The sequence below is a fragment of the Poecilia latipinna genome, unplaced genomic scaffold (assembly GCF_001443285.1).
Source record: "Poecilia latipinna isolate Pla-1442-1.1 unplaced genomic scaffold, P_latipinna-1.0 Scaffold102, whole genome shotgun sequence".
Classification (NCBI taxonomy): domain Eukaryota; kingdom Metazoa; phylum Chordata; class Actinopteri; order Cyprinodontiformes; family Poeciliidae; genus Poecilia; species Poecilia latipinna.
In genome coordinates, this window is record NW_015112718.1 from 307469 (window position 1) to 326842 (window position 19374).

Sequence of the window (19374 nt, forward strand, 5' to 3'; positions counted from 1 at the left end):
TATTCTAAGGGGTGCATAGTTTTCAGTCTTGTCATAGTTTTGCAGAGGAACCTTTTTCTCCACCTTTAGAGATGTTTGACCCTCCTCAGAAGAACTTTGTGCAGGCTTTCTAGAATTTATGTTTAAATTAAATGACTTACTGTATTCATATGAGGCCATTTTTTAAATCCTGGTTTAGCACTTGAAGCATTTTAAAGCACCATGCACATTAACACAGAACTTCCCTACAGTCTTTACACTGTTAAACACAACCGAGGTAATGAGAGGTTTAGTACTTACATTTTGTTTTAAAATCATCCCAGAGGCTTTCAGTGTTATTTTAATATAATATATTGTAAAACACCTCATTTACAAATATATTTGTAACTTATTTTAAATTGGAAAAAAGAGCAAATTTTAGGCTCTGTAATGGTCCATTTTGTGCATGTTCATTTAATGTTGGCACTATATACTGTGCACATTTGAAGACAGTAGGCCAAACAACACCATCCACATTTAATGCCAAGAGATGTACAACATTTCTTTTAGAGAAACTGTATTTTTCACATAATAATCACCTGCACACAATTTTAGATACAGGACCATTCTGGTATCTGGCGGCACTGGCCATTAGGCTGGACAAAGACCCGCATTTCTTTTGCCTCCACACACAGTAGCATGGTAAGGGAAGTCAAAAAGAAAAAAAAGAAAAAAGAGAGAGTCTCCAAAACTCATTGTTAGAGAACTAGAGCAGGTAGTGGCATCTTTTGGTCACCACCGGGTCTCCATAGAAACCATTAGACTGAGTCTACATGACACCTGGCTGTTTGGAAGACACATCAGGGGAAAGCAAATGCAAATATAAACACGTGGAGATTGCTGAACTCTAGGACTTTAACTCTGACTGTGTACTTCTAGTCAGACTGAGATTGAGTTTTTCTGGAGCAAGTGTGAAGCAAAGGATAAAGGTGTAGGAAAAAAAATAAAATAAATCTTATGCCCGGTATTAAGCATGCGAGAGGAAATGTGATGCTGTGAGCCTGTTTCTCCTTTATAGGCAATGGGAACAATAGAGAGTTTTTCTTTTTTTCAAACTACCTGGAGACTTTATTCAAATCTGGTGATCTCCACATAACCAGATATGGCTCTACGCTCCTACACGACCTAAACGCAGATAATGATGGAGCATCCTCTTCCACAGAAAACATTACTGGCGTTGCAGTGCCAGTGACGGGCAGCTGAATTACTGTTGTCTGTACAGGAAAAATCAGTACTTTTAAATGGACCGTGTTTGGTGTTCCTTATCAAAGGCAAGTTTGTTTCATGATGGGAGACCTGGCCTATGACCATGCTTCTTTCACATATACCATCTAATGGTAGGACTGCAGTCAGTATCTGCCTTCGTTTCTGTCTGGGGTCTTCCTAGAAAGTCCATTGGATCTTTTTGTCTAGTGCAAGTGTATTTTTGGGGTGTTTACCAATTGACTTTCTTGTTTCAAAAACCTCAGGGTCCTGCTTTTGCCTGTTGGGTGTCGATGCCTAATAGAGAGTAAAATGAAAACCACACCTGTATGCAGATTTTGTTGTTTTGATGGTTCAATCAGTTGATCACTTTCTTAAGTTTAAACCCATATTTTAAATAATTTGCCTACTCTATGTTTTGTCTCTGGCTACTGTGATTCAGCGGCACAAAATAGCAAATATTTGTGACTTCTATCCTTTTCTGAAGAATTTATAGAGTTAAAAAAAATAAAAAATCAATCCCATATCCATGCCATCTTTAAGGTCCTGCCGTCAGTTTCAGTCATTCATGTGGCTAAATTTTGTTTCTCTTTCTGGTTCAGCGCTGAACACGAACAAACTGTGATCTCGCCCCGATGGAAGACAAAATATAGTGACTGAAACCCTGTTTATTGTAAACACTGGGGCTGAGGCTTTCCAAATGGCTTGCAGGTATGTTTGAATTGTGGATCCTATTTTTCATTTTGAAGCAATAAAATATTTAAGAGGCCGACAGAAGCCAGGGCTACGAGGTTGACCTTCAAAGCTAAAACTTTGCCCAGCTTTTACAGTATTTATATGGCTGGCCCCTCTTGCACGAGCAAGGATATAAAAATATTTAATTACTCAATTAGCTGAGGTGCAATGTGACCCTGTAGAAAACAGGTGAGGGAACAGGGCGGACGTGACCAGATTCAGCAAAACAGAACGCCTTGGAGACGGAAGTGAACATGTCTTTAGTATTATATGTGTAAGTGCCTCTGTGTAATGACATTTAAGTTGAGGGAGATTTAGGTAAATTTCCGTCATTATCCTGACACACTTCCACAAGGAGATAACGCCTCTGAATGACAATGATGGAGGAAAAATGGATGGATACTAATGGATTCCTAAATGGTTGAGAGTGCTGTATTGTTTTTGGTTCTTTGTGTGCATCAGGAGGGAGGGTAGGAGCCGGGGGACCCTCCTTTAGCTCCGTCACAATTTCTAACCTTGATGTTATGGATTTATGGGGGAAGAGAACATTCAAATCCCAGATGGGGGCTCTAATGTGGCCAGATTCACTTCATTATCGATTGTTCCTCTTTTAACCTCACCAAAAAACGTTCAAAGGAGCGAGCGATGGGAAGAGGATTACCATCAGCGGGCTGAAATGAAACTTTGATTTTAGCGTTTTGCAATTCCTTAAAGCTCGAAGCTACTTTGAAAGGGAAATCCTGAATTTACATTTCACATCGCTTCGCTAACACACGCTAAAACCGGCCTCTCTGTTGGGTGTGAGTTTCCCTGAAATGATTTTCTTTGAAAACTGCACGTCTGGTGTTATTTTACGGCCACTTCAGCAGCGTACCTTAGTGGGGAAACGGGAGCTCTAAATACATGTGTACTAAGTCAAATGTGTTTTTCTCTAAAAACATTTCAAGCAGTTAAAACAATTTTAAAATTCCAGTGAAAATAAGTGGATGTAGTCGTACTGGATGGTCAATGGGTTAAATTAAGTACACGACAAAGCAGCAAGAAAAAAGTAGCACAAGAAACAAGTGATGAGCCATGTGATCACCAGTGTGTATAGAATATATTGTGTTAAATTAATCCTACCCTATCTGCTTTGCCATGTGCTGCGGATATTTTCTTTTTTCCAGAAATGCCTAATATTTTACTGTAGCAGTTGTGAAATTGTGCAATTCTACAAACTCATTGGTCTCAAAGCTGGCAAGAGTTGATATTTCTCCTTCAAAGGGAAAAAAGTAATCCTCCAGCAGACATTGATTAATTATCTTATGAGGCAGTCGAAGGTCCGTATATAAAAATGTGAGCGTATCTTTCACATTTTTATGAACTTGAAAAATAGGCTTCAAAAATCTTGCAGTCATCAGTTGCGCTTTATTTCTTAATTTTTTTATTTATTTTTTTTTGGCCAAAAGACTTTTGTGCTGACTGGAAAGAAAGTGTGTCAAAGGAAAGTTTTAAACTTTACGATGATGATTAGTTGTATTATTAATATCTCCTTTAAAATCAGATGTTACGTTTTAAAGATTAAAATAACTACAGAAGAGCAGCACATTTGTAATTCCACCAAACTTGGATTCAGTGTCCACAAAATCTAATTAATCCATGATTCGGAGCTTTGTTGTAATGCGACTTGACATCTGAGGTTATATTTTACCATAAAGAAATCGTACTTAATCATTTTATTGAAAAAATATACAACTGATGTGTTTGCCTATTTACATACTGTCTGAAAGAAGATGGTTAATGTTTAAGTCTTAATTTTGTTGACGTAAAATCAAGTAAAGTTAGGTCTGAAATGTTTTTGTCATTAGTAAATTTTTAGAGGTTTCTACTTGCTGGATAAGTTTGAAAATGAACTGCACGTCGTCTGTTCAAAAACTTAATTCATCCTAAGCTGAAACCCGTCATCGGTACGGTTACACAAGACGAGCAATGATACAGACATAAGGATTGGATCAGCACCTAGAAACGTCCACTGGTTTAGAGGTCGTAGTTAATTTATGTTTGCTGCAATTAAATTTAATTGGATTTAACTGAAACAGACCAAATTTAAATTCAGTACATTGGCCCTGGGTAAATTGTGTTTAGGTTGCACTAAGAGCAGCCATTTTAATGCCCTCATCACCCCCTTTGGTCCCAGCCCAAGTTGTTGGGGGTTGTATGTATGAAAGGTTTAAACATGCTGATGGACTTTTGGAGCTTTAATATGTTATATATATATAAAAGAATAAGCATTAATATTTGAAGTCTCTATTCACTGCACTATGTTCACCATCAAATATATTTTATTTTGTAACTTTTACCATAATAATGTAAGGTTGCAGATATTGTCAGTTTTGAGAAGGTTAAATTTGTGACAAATTTGATTGTATTAAGAACAAAATTAGAATCTGCGTGAAAGAAAGGCTTTAGTGATTTTCTTCCACGGTAAAAACTGCCTTTTAGAGCAATATTGTGTGGGCAGATGTAGCAGAAAATGATTTCCTCAGTGCAATTGTCCAGCACAGATCTAGAGCACATTTACCTGTTTTCTGAATGGCGCGAGCAAAACTTGCAGCTGCTGCAGACAGACAAACAAATGCCTCTTCTCCATTGCCAGTTCTCACACTAGCCGCTTAATGTCTGGTTCGTTCCAGCGACATTAGGTGTGGGATCTTTCAGGAGATCCCACGACAGATTCATAAACCGGAATAGATTTAAAACTTCAGCGACTGCATCTCGATGGAAACGTGCGTAAGAAGACAGAACATTCAATAAAAATGTCATTCTGTTGACACATTCTGACCTTTTCTCGAAAGATCACACAATGTTGCACTTCTCACAACTGCCAATGCGCAACTTTGACGATGGCAGATAAATGTAAGTTCATGCAAAAGAAGTAATTATCAAATTCTAGAAGCAAACCATACGGAGACTCGGTATGCAGCCTCCTCACTGTTAGATTTGGAAGGCTCTCTTGCCTAAACCAATTTGTTGGGGGGGGGGGGATAATGCCAGACAGCTGCGCAATTACACCTCAGCACAAAGCTAAGCCAATCTACTAAAGACAGTAATGGCTCGCCTTGATACGTCTGCATCTGCCTGAACCGAATCCACATACTGAATTGTCAACATAATGTCACACTCGCATCTCAGGCTTGAGCGTCAAAGCAGGGATTTATTTATTTTGTTCTTTTCTTTGTTTTTGTTTTTTGTTTCCCCCCCCCCCCCACCCTTCTCCGGTGCTTGTTACTCGATAATGAAAGCGAGATGATGGCAGCGAAATGCACCCATATTAATCTCTCAGCATTTTCTACCATGACAGCACAATTTTCGGTGCCTCCTCAAACAATCAGCCGCCTCAGTGTATGTGTCCCTCAGAGCAGATGCAGACTGCGCTCAAATCTCCCAGATCCAATTTGGATATAATGTTTAACGTCTGTCATTGTGAAAAGGCGAGAGAGAAATGGAGCGAGAGAAAGAGAGAGAGAGAGAACACGGGTGAAGCAAACTTTGGAAAACATTTATTATTTCTGGTATTTTTATATAGTTTGCAGGAGAGCTTTTGCTACAGAGTACCAAACAGAGGATGTGAGATAACTACTAACGTTCTGCTTAATTCTGCAGTCTTCCACGCAGTAGTAAAAAACAAATAAATAAATGAATTTGGTTTCTGCATCTCTCTGTACAAAGCTCTTAGCGGAGGATTTAAGACCTTACTGATTATTTTCTGCCTTATCATTTGGATCCTCAGCAGATTGTTGTATGCTGAAGGATTTATCTCTTCTCTCCTTGGAAGGCTGATTTTCTCTGAATTTTCATGGCTCTTTTAATTGGTCAAGTGCACGCAGTACATCTGGGCATTGTCTAAGATAAAACCAAAACCTGGTGTTTTCTGTAGAACAGAATGTCCCAAACAGGAGACATTTTTTTATGTACAGGCACAGGGTCACATTTGTAAAAAAAAAAAATCCGATAGGTTTTGCATCTAGAAACAAATATCCAAGTGGTTTGGGTAACATTTGTAAAAAAAAAAATGTCATAAAAAGATCAGACACGGGTTGTGTAAGGGCAAAAGAAAATCGGATTTGTATCAATTTCTGCCTTGAAGTGCCTCCAAAATGTCTTTGTCAATACACACAACAGAAACCATAATAAACATTGTTAGGGTTTTGTTATATATTGTAATAGTTAAAGGTGATGGTTGACATAATGTTCTGAAACTGGTTGGATCTTTGTACTGATGGATGCAACTCAAAAATAGCGTCTTAAGTTAAAGTTTTGCTATGCCGAGTCAGACCTGGCTGCGTAAACCTCGTAAAGTTGTTACTTTATTGGGTCTTTGATGTCCCTTTAGGATGCCTCAACAATTACGCCACACATTGGTCCGTTTCTAAAATGTAAACATTCATTGAGACAAGAATAAAACATTGCAATAAAAAGCGTTGCAATAAAACATTTCTTGCGGTTCGACTCGACCCATGAATTGTTGTAAACTGGACATAAACGAGGCCCCTTTTCTTTTTTTTTCTTTATTTTAAACGCTGACCTTTCTCTGTAGCATTGAAAAGTGCAACAAGCAACGGAGGCATTTTATGACTGTACCGGCATAAAGTGACAGTGATGCCTTGTACTGAGTAATAGCTGGGTCACAATGTCTCCTTCAAAGACGTCACCTGTTCAAGGGCAGTGGGATTATAATCTATTTATATCTCCTCCTCTTTACCTAAAGTTTCTGAAAAACGAAGGCGACCAAAGAGGAGTTCTGACGCACTTCATGTCTTACTCAGAGCCTTACAATTTAGAAGTTTAAAAGAGATTGGAAATATCAGGGGGGTTTTTTCCGGTAAAAACCGGTCTCATAGACAAAAAGTTGTCCCCCTCCCCCTCCCCCCTTCAATAGGCTCATACTTCCTCTTCTTTTTTCTGTTTAGCTTCATCTCCCTCTCCCACACCCCGTTCCCGGGGACCGTTTTCTGACAGGCAACATTACCGCCATTACAGATCGCTGGATACCGCTCGCTGGATGTCAAAAGAATCAGACCGATCGCATGGCACGACAGAAGAGTTGCACCGTGGCAGAGAGGACAGTCAAATGGCAGAAAATAATAGGGTGCTTGCCGGGCCTGACAGATAACTTGGAGGAAGCCACACAATAGGCGCGCAACATGGCTGAGCTTTACAATAGAACAAGCAGGAAATGGCTTTGCATTTCAGCCGTCTTCTCATTTCAGCTGACATCCCAGATAGCGCATGTCACGTTGCTGGAGGAAAAAAAAAAAAAAAAAAAAAATCTATGTAAAGCCAGCGTGAATCACAGCTGCAGGCAGTCGGCAAGCAAAAACTCGTTGTTTCAACGCAACCCGCAAAACACGCAGCAAACCTGGCGGTTATTTTTTTGGCTGCCTTCATTAAAAGGCAATTCCCTGATTTATGCTCAGTTAGCTTTTAATTAGAAATCAATCTCATTTGAATAAAAACATTGATCCTCATTCAAAATAAGCCATTTGTCTGCAATTACAAAACCCATTAAAGCATAATTAGACTTTCACACAGACACATAAAAAAATGCATCAAGATAAAACTGAGCATTTCAGTCTTATTGTGGGGTTTATTCCCACTTCATTGTACTTTAGTTATATATATATATATATGTATATATATATATATATATATATATATATATATATATTACTGCGGACCGAGACCCACTTGCTTCGGGCGGATGATGTGTGGTTTTCAAAATTGTAAAAAATTCTCAGCATTAAATTTAAATCAAATGGATGCAAAAGAGCGATCTGAATGTGGCACATGTTCATCGGCAGCACTCGGTGTCATTTCACATCCTGTGGACAACAGGATGCTTGTCGACCCGGCTGTAACAGAGTACACCATTTCTCTCTAACCCAAAGAAATGACGAAATAGGACCAGGATGTTTCTCACGATCACGAGCCATTTGGTGTCTTTGTCATCATAATGGTCACACAATTTCTCTCCCCCACTTGCAATACTTTGAAGAGAAAAAAAAAAAAAAAAAAAAAGCACTTTACAAAATTGGGGGGAAAAAATTAAACATTTATTCCTAAATATGCTCTTCTTTAATTCAAGTGTTCTGATGTTTTAGTGAAGTGTTTATACCGAATTCAGTTGTTCACATTTTGTCAATTCGCAACCGTATTTCATTGTGTTTCATTGTCGCTGTATTTGATAAAATTATTCAATTTCCACTGTAATTCAGATTTAACTGCCCAACATGCAAACCAGCATAGATGTAAACAAACCAATCAACAAATCAAAACACAAATAAAAAAAGCCTGAACAATACTAGCTATGCAAGTCTTTTCTTCAGATTGAACACAAAATCGACCTTGCACTTCACACAGCTAGAGAAAAATGCTCATAATAGTAATTTTATTTAACAATTTAAATCGCTCTCTTGCAATTTGATTGTTGCAAAAAGCCTGGGCAGTTTGAAATTTCGCCATTAATCCTAATTTGCTGTGGAACGTTAGTAATGATTTCACCTGAGAGTCATTCTGTTGTTAAAAGCTGGTACATGAATGAAAAATAACATCTGATAATTACAGTAAACTCTACTAAGAAGTGACTTCTTATTTCGTAATCGATTTAGTGGCAAAGCATACCAATGAACTATCATCATTTCTGTGCAATTTAGTCCCAAAAAAAAAAAACTTAACACGATAAAGTATTGTGCTGATTAATAAAGCCAATCGTTTAAAGCTCTAATAGCGAAACGGTTTCCATCTGGTGACAACCGTCAGTTATTTGCAGAGTGTGAAATTGATCACACTGTACTGCGCCTTACATCTATAAAGCTTCTTTGCAGTGCAGGAGCTGCAGCAGTGTGTGTTGTGCAGTAAAAACCCATAGGACTCTGCCGAGTGTGTGGGCGTTGGCGTTCCCCCTTCCGCCTTTTATTAGGAGAAAAAAAAAAAAGAATCGCCCGGCTAGCACCGTTTAACCTTGAGCTGCTGCTCTGCAGGGATGTATCACCTTTGCGGTCTTTTTTTTTTTTTTTTTTTGGTCACTTAAATCAATCAAAGCGTCCTTCGCAGTTTGCGGGTGAATCAGCAGTTTTGGGAGCTTGATTGATTTTTATCTTGATTTCATAAAACATTTAGACAAACCAATTAAAGAGACGGCCGACTGCAAGCCAACAGCACTTAATCCATCATTCTGTCGGGGGGGATAAAATCAGATTGACGTTAATGCAGTCGATGTGTTGACGCGTTTGCAGTCTGCTAAAATAAAGCGCGAGTTAATTAGAGCAACCTGAAAGAATGAGCCGCGGTCGGCGTGAAGCCGGTTTGTTTGTTTTTGACAAAATGCTCGGGATACCGGAGGAGCCGGAGGTGTAAATGTTTAACGATGTTAGTTTATGACGCTCAACCACCTCATCCCCCACGAACGCATTTCCAGTGCGCTCCACCCCACAGCGCCGCCGATCCCTGGTGTGCAGTCCCAATATTGGAATGATACAGATGTCTACCTCATGTTTCCCTGAAGGACCAGCCCTTCCCAGGCCGCTACCAACCCAACCGCATGTGAAATACAACGCGGCCATTATCATGAAGCGGCTCTCCCCCAGAGCTGACGGCGAACTCCCACAGAACTCTTTCTCTTTTTGTTTTAAGGCAGCCTTCTTAATTACTTGCTGTCCCATTCGGGTTGTAAATGGCTCTTTATTGCGAGTCCGTAATCAGAATAAATCCTGGAGCCTATTCACTGGCCCACTGTCGCTCCCTCCATTGATTTACAAATGACCCATGTATTATTAATCCAATGTTTTCCCCATTTTTACCTCATTATAAGCCCTATCTGCAAGCAAAGGGCACCTCACTGCAGTGTTATCTCACACAGCAGAGTTTCTGCAGGATCCTCGCTAAGGTTTGCTTTTTTTTCCCCCAAAAAAAGATATGGTCTTGGTGTTGATAACAAGAAAAATAGTGGACAAAGGGGCTGCGATAGCTACGCATTCCTCTGCAGCTACTATAGAGCCCATCGGTTTTATCTGTTTGTTCCATTATGCATTTCCTCCTTTGTCCTTTCATAAAGGCAAAAGTACACAACGGAATGCCATTCATGTCGGAAATTATAACCGTTTTGGTGAAAAAAAAAATATTTTAAAGAAATCGTAAATAAAAACCAAAGAGACCTCGGCTTATTTGATTAAAGGTACATGACTGAGCCTGAAAGTTTGGCAATATTTGATGAGACTTTTGGAATATTATATCTAGATCTCTTGACTTTTTTTGTTTGTTTGTTTGTTTTTTATGTCCGCACTGTTATGGTCAAGCAAGTTACGAAATTCAGTGGGAAAGAGAGGGGATGCATCCTTGAACAGGGTTCATGAAACATGAAATTCATCACAACTCATCATTACTGAAGAACAAAAACAAAACAAAAAAACATCCCAGTTAATTTAATGGGCGCTTTTGAACAGAGAAAAATGCCATGTATGTACAGGAAGAATAAGGCAACGCTATGAAACGAGCCACCTCTAACTTTGTGTGCATGTAAAACCCACAGTCTAAAACCTTGCTAACAATTTTTGAAAAGTTGAATAACTTATCACCCTGGGTTTTTAAAAAAAAAAAAATGTTATGCTGCTTCAGATGTCGGTGTCAGTAAACATGTTTCTGTTATGGACGGTTGAGATTTCACAGCCCAACTCACCGATGGCCTTCATTTCTCAAGACAAATTCCTTAATCTCAGACAGTTAAAGTGGATGTTAGGAAGTTTGTGCCTGTCGCACGGCACGCGTCCACGCGACCGGTTGCCCTGACTGTCACAGCTGAGTGTGTGTACGTGGTCGGTACCTTTGCGGTGACGTGCCTGGCGGTCCTCCACTTTGTTTCCAAACGTACGGCAACCGTGTGACGGGACCAAAACTTCAGAGGAAGGTTTTCATCGCCTTGCTGACTCCGTAGCACCGAGATTTAAGCTTTCCAACCTGACATAGTGTATTTCAATCGTCACACGTGACTGTTTACTTAATAGTTTTTAAAAGAAGACGTGGGGGGGAGGGAAAGGGGGGTTGTGCTTTGCCTCACTTGAAACATCTCATCAAATTACAAATTTCCCCTGAGTTAATTTTGGAGCCGTGCGAGTGCTAGGCTCCTAAAATGTTTCCTGTTGAGTCAGTTCCAGGCAGCTGAGCCTATTTTGTTCCCCCTGCATGGTTTTAATTTGCGTTTGTGGATGCAGCAACATCTTGAGATTACTGACAGTGCTCAATCTTTTAATGGCTGTCTCCCATAAATCCAGGTATGGCTGATTGCACCACTTCTGTTTACTTGCACTTTACCTAATCCTATCTCTCAGTCTAACTCGCATTGGCCAAAGTGAATTGCAGTTTTAAACCAGTTTTACCGTCTCAGTGCCTCTCGGTCCTGTATTATTACTAAATGAGACCAAAGTAGTCTCTCACGGAGTCACAAATACTCACTTCTTTTTGCCAGGGGACGAGTCAAAAATGAGAACCGAGTAAGATGTCGGTATTGACTGTTTTAGTTTCATGTTGCAGCTTGAAATGAGATCATTGGAAAAACAGAAGCCCTGATCAATGCCTCTGTGGAGCATGGAAATTAATAAAAGTCTTGAATGTATTGACTAAAGCTTTTGGCAGATAGAGGCTTTCTACAAAAGATTTGCTTCTCACAAAAGCCTGAATCTCATTCCATCCTTTCACCCCTTATTGTAACCCTTCGCTTCACTTATTCATAGGGGTGGGCACGGTCCTCAGTAGTCTCTGTGGTGAAAGCAAAGAGATTGCATTTTTTCTTTTTCTTTTAAGGGCACACTTGGAATCAAAAAAATGAGATGTGCTTAGAAATACTTTCACAATTCAGAGTATTATCCGAGTTGCAGGTCCTACGTAGCTTGCTACATTCAGGTTTTCAAATCCATTATAATTTCTATCATTGTAAAATATCCTTAATAGTAGTAGCAACATTTGTATGTTTTATATCTGAGCTCCGAATCATCATTCTCACAAAACATTTGAATTTCATGTTTGGATCTACACCCAGGGATAGAATGATGCCTTGAAAATTAAGGCAAGGGTGATGGGGGATTTTGGCAATTTTGAGAGTCTTACAAATCAAATTTAAGGTACCAAAACATGCAAACTGTGCTGTATTTAGTTCATGCTTGGTAATCTGCAGTTAGTCGAGGATACTCCTTACACCTTTGACAAATTTGAGACTTCTAGACTTTGAAATAAAGATGATTTAAGTTGTTTCAGATATTACAAAAGCAGAGCAATGCTTGCTGCATAATTATCTGCAGAGGGAACTGCACATAAGAAAACCAAGCTACTATCCAAAAGAGAATGCACAGTATTTCATACTTAAACTCCCTGAAAAGTTTATAAAAATGTTGAAATTTTAATGGAAATGTGTGGAAATCCACATATTGTTTGGTATAAATGTCATATTTTGCAAATAAAATATAAAGGGCATCAAAGTGCAGATACCAAACTAACTCTGCCAAACAAACTCTGCCTTCTGATGGAATATGTGGCTCAAGTTCATGCCAAACTATTTTAGCTACATTCCTCCCGCCCCCAAAAAAAATAAATAAGAAAAGTCTTGGGGATTCTGGTTTACGGTTAACACTTGAAAATGAGATTTGGCCACCATTTCACCGTGTGCCTACTGCACCTGCATTCAGACTTTAAAAAAAAAAAAATAAAGCTCAGATGAAATAACAAAAAGACTGCACTTAGTTTATTATAGTTGAATATCATCATTAGTTAAATTGGTAGATAACAGCAAAGAGGCAGTTCACCCTGAAGCAACGCCAAACTAAAACATATATCCTAGGATAAAAAGTGAACGGCCTGCGATGCTCTGCAGGTGTTTCATCATGCAACAACAAAAAGAAAAAAAGCGCAGACTCTGAATGCAGTCATCAGTTCTAATCAACAGAATGCCTCAAGTCTGTTGTGCTCACAGTTTCATCTCCTTCAATTACCAAAGCAAATTGGCTCAGAAGCCTAAGTGTCAGCTGAAGCAGTTAATTCTTAATCAGCATTGTGAAAGTGGGTGTGATATTCATTGGTCACATTAGCTCGTTTATTATCTTCCACCATATCGTATTAGAAAGGCAAATGTATTAAATATCACCGCCGGCGGATGTATGTCGGAGGTGGTGGTGGTGGGGGGGGGGGTGTTTGTTAATATCGCACAAAACGTCGTGGTGTTGCTCAAACAATGAATAACAAAAAGGTCTCAAGGATTTTTTATTTTTTTGTTTTTCCCTACACGGAGAGCAAAGAGAGCCCAATCCGTCAGAGAAATAAATAAATTACCCGCAAGCTTCTTCAAAAACAAACAGCTGTCAAAAAGTCACTCAGGGGCGCCGCGCACACACACGCACACACACACTCCTTGTTCCCCCTGGAAATCAAATCCCAGCTAAGAGGTTGTTTATATATATATATATACTTTTTAAAATTTTATTTTACTTTTTCCTTCATTGCCCCGTTACTTTGTGCGTTTCCATCTTCGAAGCAAATCAAGCAAATAAACATCCTCGGAGCTGTCGGAGCTTTAATGTGATGTCTGCCGCACGACGCCTCGCCGCAGAGTAATCCTGCCGTAGCCCCAGGATGCGCCTGTGATCTCCGCTTTGAGAGAGCCAAAGGAGACCCCGGCAATAAAAATGTCATTATTATCACGCAGCACCTCGCGTTAAATGCAAGAAAGCATAAATTAAGAGGGGAGGGCAGTGGTTTGTAAACAAACCACAACAGCCAAAGATGAAAGTCGACGAGTTGGAGGAGGAGGAGGAGGGGGGGACAGGCTTTCTTCCTCTCTCTTGTTCTGCGAGCGGTGAAGTGAGGTGATTTGCATGTCCCTCTGCTGCTGAACGCAACCCAAGGAGCTGCAGCTTGCTGCTGCAGGCTGTGGATTGTCGGCGCCGTGTTGATTCAACAATAAGCTTAACGTCCTGCTTTTCCAGTTCACGAAGGCAGAGCCATATCGTCTCTGTTAACTGAAGGCATTTAGCTTTTATATGCTTTGTAAACTGAACCGCGGGGATAAACATGACTAAGCATATTACACTTCACAGGTGTTGGTTATTTTTGTTACACTGTGTGGAGCAGCGCCCTTGTGAAAAATGGTTTTAAAATTCTTTAGTTTTTCACGTTTTGTCTCACTGCAACCCAAAACTTCAGTGCATTTCTTTTTTCTTTTTTTTTTTTTTGGAGGTGTGAGGTACATTTCTGTTCAGCGCTGTTTAGTCTGATACCCCTAAATAAAACAGATTGAACTCATTGTGACGTCCCAAAGGTTTCTCAGAGAACATTAGTGAACAAACAGCACCATGAAGGCAGAGAGACTATCAGTAGTGCATATTAGGTTTAAATCAGGGTTAAGTTACAGTTATGTGACAAAGTGACTCCGTCCTTTCTGATTTCCTGCGTTTTGTGACACACATCAGCGTTTCAGAACATCAAGTCCCTTGAAATATTTGTCAGAGGCAACATAAATAAACGCAAAATCAGTTTATGAATGAAGACTTTTTTGTTTCTTTTCAAACCTGTCCCGTCCAAGTCTGAACTACAGACATATTCAGTAGATTAGAATATGCTTTCTACAAAAGACTAGAAGCGTCTTTTGTAACTAAAACTTTTTGAGCAGGTATACGTCTCATTAAGCCCTTCTTTTTGTGTGAAAATGATTTTTTCTTTTAATTGGCTTGCTGTAATTTTCTAATCTTAAATGTTGTGTTTTCATCAGATGTTAAATCATCATAATTAACAGAAAGAAAGGCTCCAAAACAGGCTGAGTGTAATTAGTCTAAATGTAGCAATGCAATGTTCATCTTAATAAATTGGATTGCTGATATATTGCACCTTTTACATGATATTCTTAGTTATTGAATACGACTGTGTAATAATAATCTTCCTCTCATTCAAAACCCACTCCTATCGTCGTCGTCACATGGTTACCATGCAGATTTTCTATTCAGGATCCTTTAAGTGCTGCTTCTTCTTGCCATCATAATGTTTCTGGTCCTGTTGCAAAATTGAGACATTTCTACAACCTGCTGTGTTAAGCTCTCTTGTTCTGTCTAACTACCCTGACTTTACACCTAAACGCCTCCTTTTCCAACTATAATGTGCCTCCTCTGTCCCTTTTCTCTTAGAATAAATTACTTTGGGGACTGAAGTGTTTTTCAAAACAATATTTTAGGTTGTTGTGGAACATTTCTGTTGTTGCCAAACAAGCAGCCCATTTATGTTCAGTAGGTGTTATTTTTCTATAAGCTCTTTTTTATTATTTTTTTTATAAGATTGTTTCCTTAGATTATGCTGCTTGTTGTTTGCATACAGTAGCCACGTAGCGGAAACTAAACACTCCAATTATGGGAAAAGTAAGGTGGGTGGGGGGGGGGGAAACCAGAAAAAAAACATGTTTTAAATAAGAACAAATAATAAAATAAAAAAAAACATAAAAATATTATTCTTGCTTTTAAATAAGCTATGGAGCATCAATTTTCCTTGAGCACTTCTGTTTTCCCTGAACAAAACGTTCCCTCTCACAAGTGGCAATTTTGCAAAATTGTGTGACTCAGTTTACCAAATATGAAAGAAAGGAAAATGTTTTAAAGTGGAAAGAAAAGAGCATGTCTCTCTGCTGCTTCTGTTTGCTTTTTGTCTTACCAAATCGTGCCGTCTTACGCATGCATACGCTTTTTTTAAACATAAATCTGAATATTTTCTCTTTAAAATGCCCCCACTGCATGGTTCAAAAGCACTCCAAGCTAATCTAACAACATTATTTTTATCTGACACGGTGATGACAACAACCTATTAGCTCCCTGACAACCACTTATCAAAAACTTTATGTCTTGAGCAAAACTAAAAGAAATACAAATCTAAATTTTTGCTAATCTACTTTTTGTTTTTTGTTTTTTCTCTGGACCCATTATCAGATAAGACACAGAGTTCGCAAAGGCTTGACAAAAAGGCTTTAGTTTAGGGGAAAGTTGAAAAAAAAGTTTTGGATTCAAATTTCATCCTAATGTACTCCGTTAGTGACTATTTATGTCGTCATAAAAAGAATAGATTCACTGATTTTGTGGCCACTTTCTAAACACCATTTACGGGGAAGTTGTAACTCGACTTGTCTTTATAAATGACAAACTGTCGAAGTCTATTTTTAGTACATAAAAAGCATATCTGTGTTTCCATCCAATAGTTATCTAAACCTGCCTGTCTCTGCTGGGTGGCAGCGGAGCTGGTTCATATCTCCAACAGTCATCGGTTGCTACCATTCAAAATGGCTTCCGTTTTTCTTTTTTTTTGCGAAAACAGAAGCCACTTTTTGTATCAGCTGAAGCTCTGCATGTTGTGCTCCTTTGTGGCTGAGAGCAGCTGCAGTAGTTCGTCCACATTTCTGCCAGCTGTTTTAAAGGTTTAGGAGCGAGGGAGGCATTCCCCTCTTTTTGCACCTGCTTTGCTACTTTGGCGACATGAAATTGAAAGAAAATTAGCGTTTGATTTCTAGATGCTGCTGAGTTGCTTGCAGTAGCACTGGCCAAGCTCCCTTGTGTTCTGGGGCCCCTTTCGCTCTGTGCAGCATGTCTGATTACTAAATGCTGCACACCCAAAGCTTAAATAACAAGTAGTAATCAACCACACTGTGGTTTTCAGAAAAATCTCATGCTTTTTGGTCATTATAACATGAAATTATGTGGGCTGTGAAGCCAAAAAAAAAACAAACAAAAAAAAACGCTATGTGCAGAAATAGAAACCGTGCCAAAAGTTGAGCCAGGGGATTGTAAATATGGATTCCTTCTCTAATATGCCGAGCAAAAACCGGAAACGAAAACGGATTCATTTCTGTCGTCTGTCGTTGGAGAATCGATTTTTTTTTTTCAGAATAGGTTTATTATCCCTTCTTCTTTGTGCTTTCTAAGAACTGAACAGTTTTGCTTTTGTAATGTGGGAGGAACTCGGGGAAAGCATAGAGGGAACGTGACTGCATACAAATAAACCTCATTTCTGGATTCAAACCCAGGGCATCTGCTGCAAGGCAGCAGTGCTACCAGCTGTGCAGCCTTACTTTTATCATGTGTTCATTAAACAATTTAATTTTTATTTCACGTTAAAACATGCAATTAGCATGAGAAATCCGCATCTTACCTGCCTTAGAGGACAACTTCATTTTAAAACTATACTCGCGGTTTGAGTAAATGCGTATTTACGCCACAGTAGGTATTGCTACTTAGTACTACTTCAAACAATTGTTGACAATTTTCATCGTGTTAATTTGCATCATCACCTGTTCTGAAGTTGCAGAATATTTTTCATCTCTAATTTTCTGTGATCCACTACTTCCTGGGTATAACAATAATTTAAAAAAATGGTAACCAAACTACAAAAAGCAGTGATAAAGTGAAAGACATTGTGACTTTTTATGAAGAAATCCAGATACCTGCATTTGCCAGATAATACGGGAGAAAATCTGCCCCCAGGAAATTTTTAGCTGATAAGCGAGAGGCTAATTTAGCATGTACACACAGTTGACTTAGCAGCACAAAGGTCGTTTGATTGAGCATCAAAAGCAAATAGATTCTGGGGAAAGTGATACATTTAACTTTAACGACTTGAAAATTGAGTTTGTTGTGTGCAATCTTTATGTTTCTGTTTGTCTTTAACTCGTTTTTTCTTGAAACCACAGCCTGTGTTTTCTTAGTCCTTCTTTTAAGAATATAATTTTTTTTATTGCGATGTAAATAACTGATGTCACTAATCCTGGTTTACGTTCATTTGAGGCTAAAATGAGGAATATTGTGCTTTTCTGTTGTACCATCTGAATTGACTTTAGAGGCTCTTTTTTAATTTCCTGTATGAGCATTCCTTAGAGAAACTACCTTGCCATAATAATGTTTTTCATAATAGAGGAGTCATTATGCTATCACAATGAGATGTTTTAGGTTGAATATACTGAGTTTTTGCCTAGAACTCTGCAACTCTGCATATATATATATATATATATATATATATATATATATATATATTTTTTTTTTTTTTGCTGTAAAAGGTCAAAATGTATGATGTGAGGAATCGGTTCCAGAAAAGAAAATCAATAAAGAAGGTGCACTAAAAGTAAAGAGAAGAAAACCTGAAATAAAGTAAAAAAAAAAAAGTTCTGGCACATCAATTGTCTAAGGCAGCTGTCAGAGGTGACATTTCATTAGTACATTTTGTCAATAATGAAATCGTCTGCAGTGAAAGTGGTTGGGTGCAAGTAGCCAGTGAGAACAGAGACATGCAGGGAATGAGAAACCCTGCAACGATGTGTGGGAAAAAAAAAAAAAAAAAACAGTCCTTTTTCATTAAAACCCACCCAGCATTGGGAAATTACAGCCACTGCTGCTATTGGCATGATGAGAGAGAAGGTGGGTGTCCCTCTTTCCATTTTAAGTCCCTATCAATCATCCACCCTTCACTTGTTCACCCCCTGCTGACGTGGCATCACCAGCCCACGTTTCTCTCAGCTGTCCGGGGTCCAGGAAAGTTGTCGTTCATCCTTTCTTCCAGCAGCTAAGTAGCAGGAACATTTAAAAGAAAATCACCACCATAACGACTCCTGCCATTTCCTGTAACGTCCTCATCCATCAATTAACAGGTTTCCTGTACGAGGCAGATGGATATGGCAGAATAAGGCCAGACTTTTTAATGGCAATTCCACGTGGGGGAAAAAAAGGGCCTCGGTGTTAGCCCACGTTCATGCCTCTAATCATGCCATTAGCTGCAGGCGGATTGTGGCAGGAAGGGGTGGCATTGATCACAAGACTTATGGATTGCACACAATGGTTGGCTTGTTATCACTGAATGATTTTGAGGGATGAGTTGAAAAGAGTTTCACTTTTGTGTCAAATTTCAGCTCCAGAGTGGCTCGGGAAAACAAATCTGCTTTCATACTGAACAGTCCTGCTCTTTCGCCGACGACCACTGACAAATCGTTACTGAAGCTGAAAACGGTAGTGGCATCAACAAAGCCAAACGCCAACAAGTTACACAGAGTCTACAGAAGTGCTTAATTCATAGATTAAGTTTAAATGAATTAATTTACCACTTTATTCAAATGGCTTAAACTAGTAAATGAATGTGTAACTAAAAAGTAGTTTTTATACAACATTTGTATAAAAACAAATTATTTTTTAAACAGAATTAAAGAATGGCATGTAATAATTATCACATAAAAGCTAATGACTAAATATTTTGTAAAAAAAAAAAATGAATATTTTGGAAAACTTTTGTTCTAAGTGCATTTCTCATTTCTTCTTGAATTTCTTCAGATGCTTTCAATGTCTTGTGGAGCCTTTTGTTTCCAGCTGCTTTCTGTTTAAGTTATTT

At 38.8% G+C, this 19374-nt stretch overlaps 1 long non-coding RNA gene across 1 annotated transcript in view; it reads left to right on the forward strand.

Moving 5' to 3' along the window:
- The first annotated feature begins 1811 nt into the window (after nt 1-1811).
- LOC106944200 (uncharacterized) overlaps nt 1812-19374 on the forward strand; it is a 51517-nt gene continuing 33954 nt past the window's right edge. The window contains exon 1 of the long non-coding RNA XR_001424151.1: nt 1812-1932. This is a non-coding gene — a long non-coding RNA (uncharacterized LOC106944200). The remainder of the gene's footprint in view (nt 1933-19374) is intronic.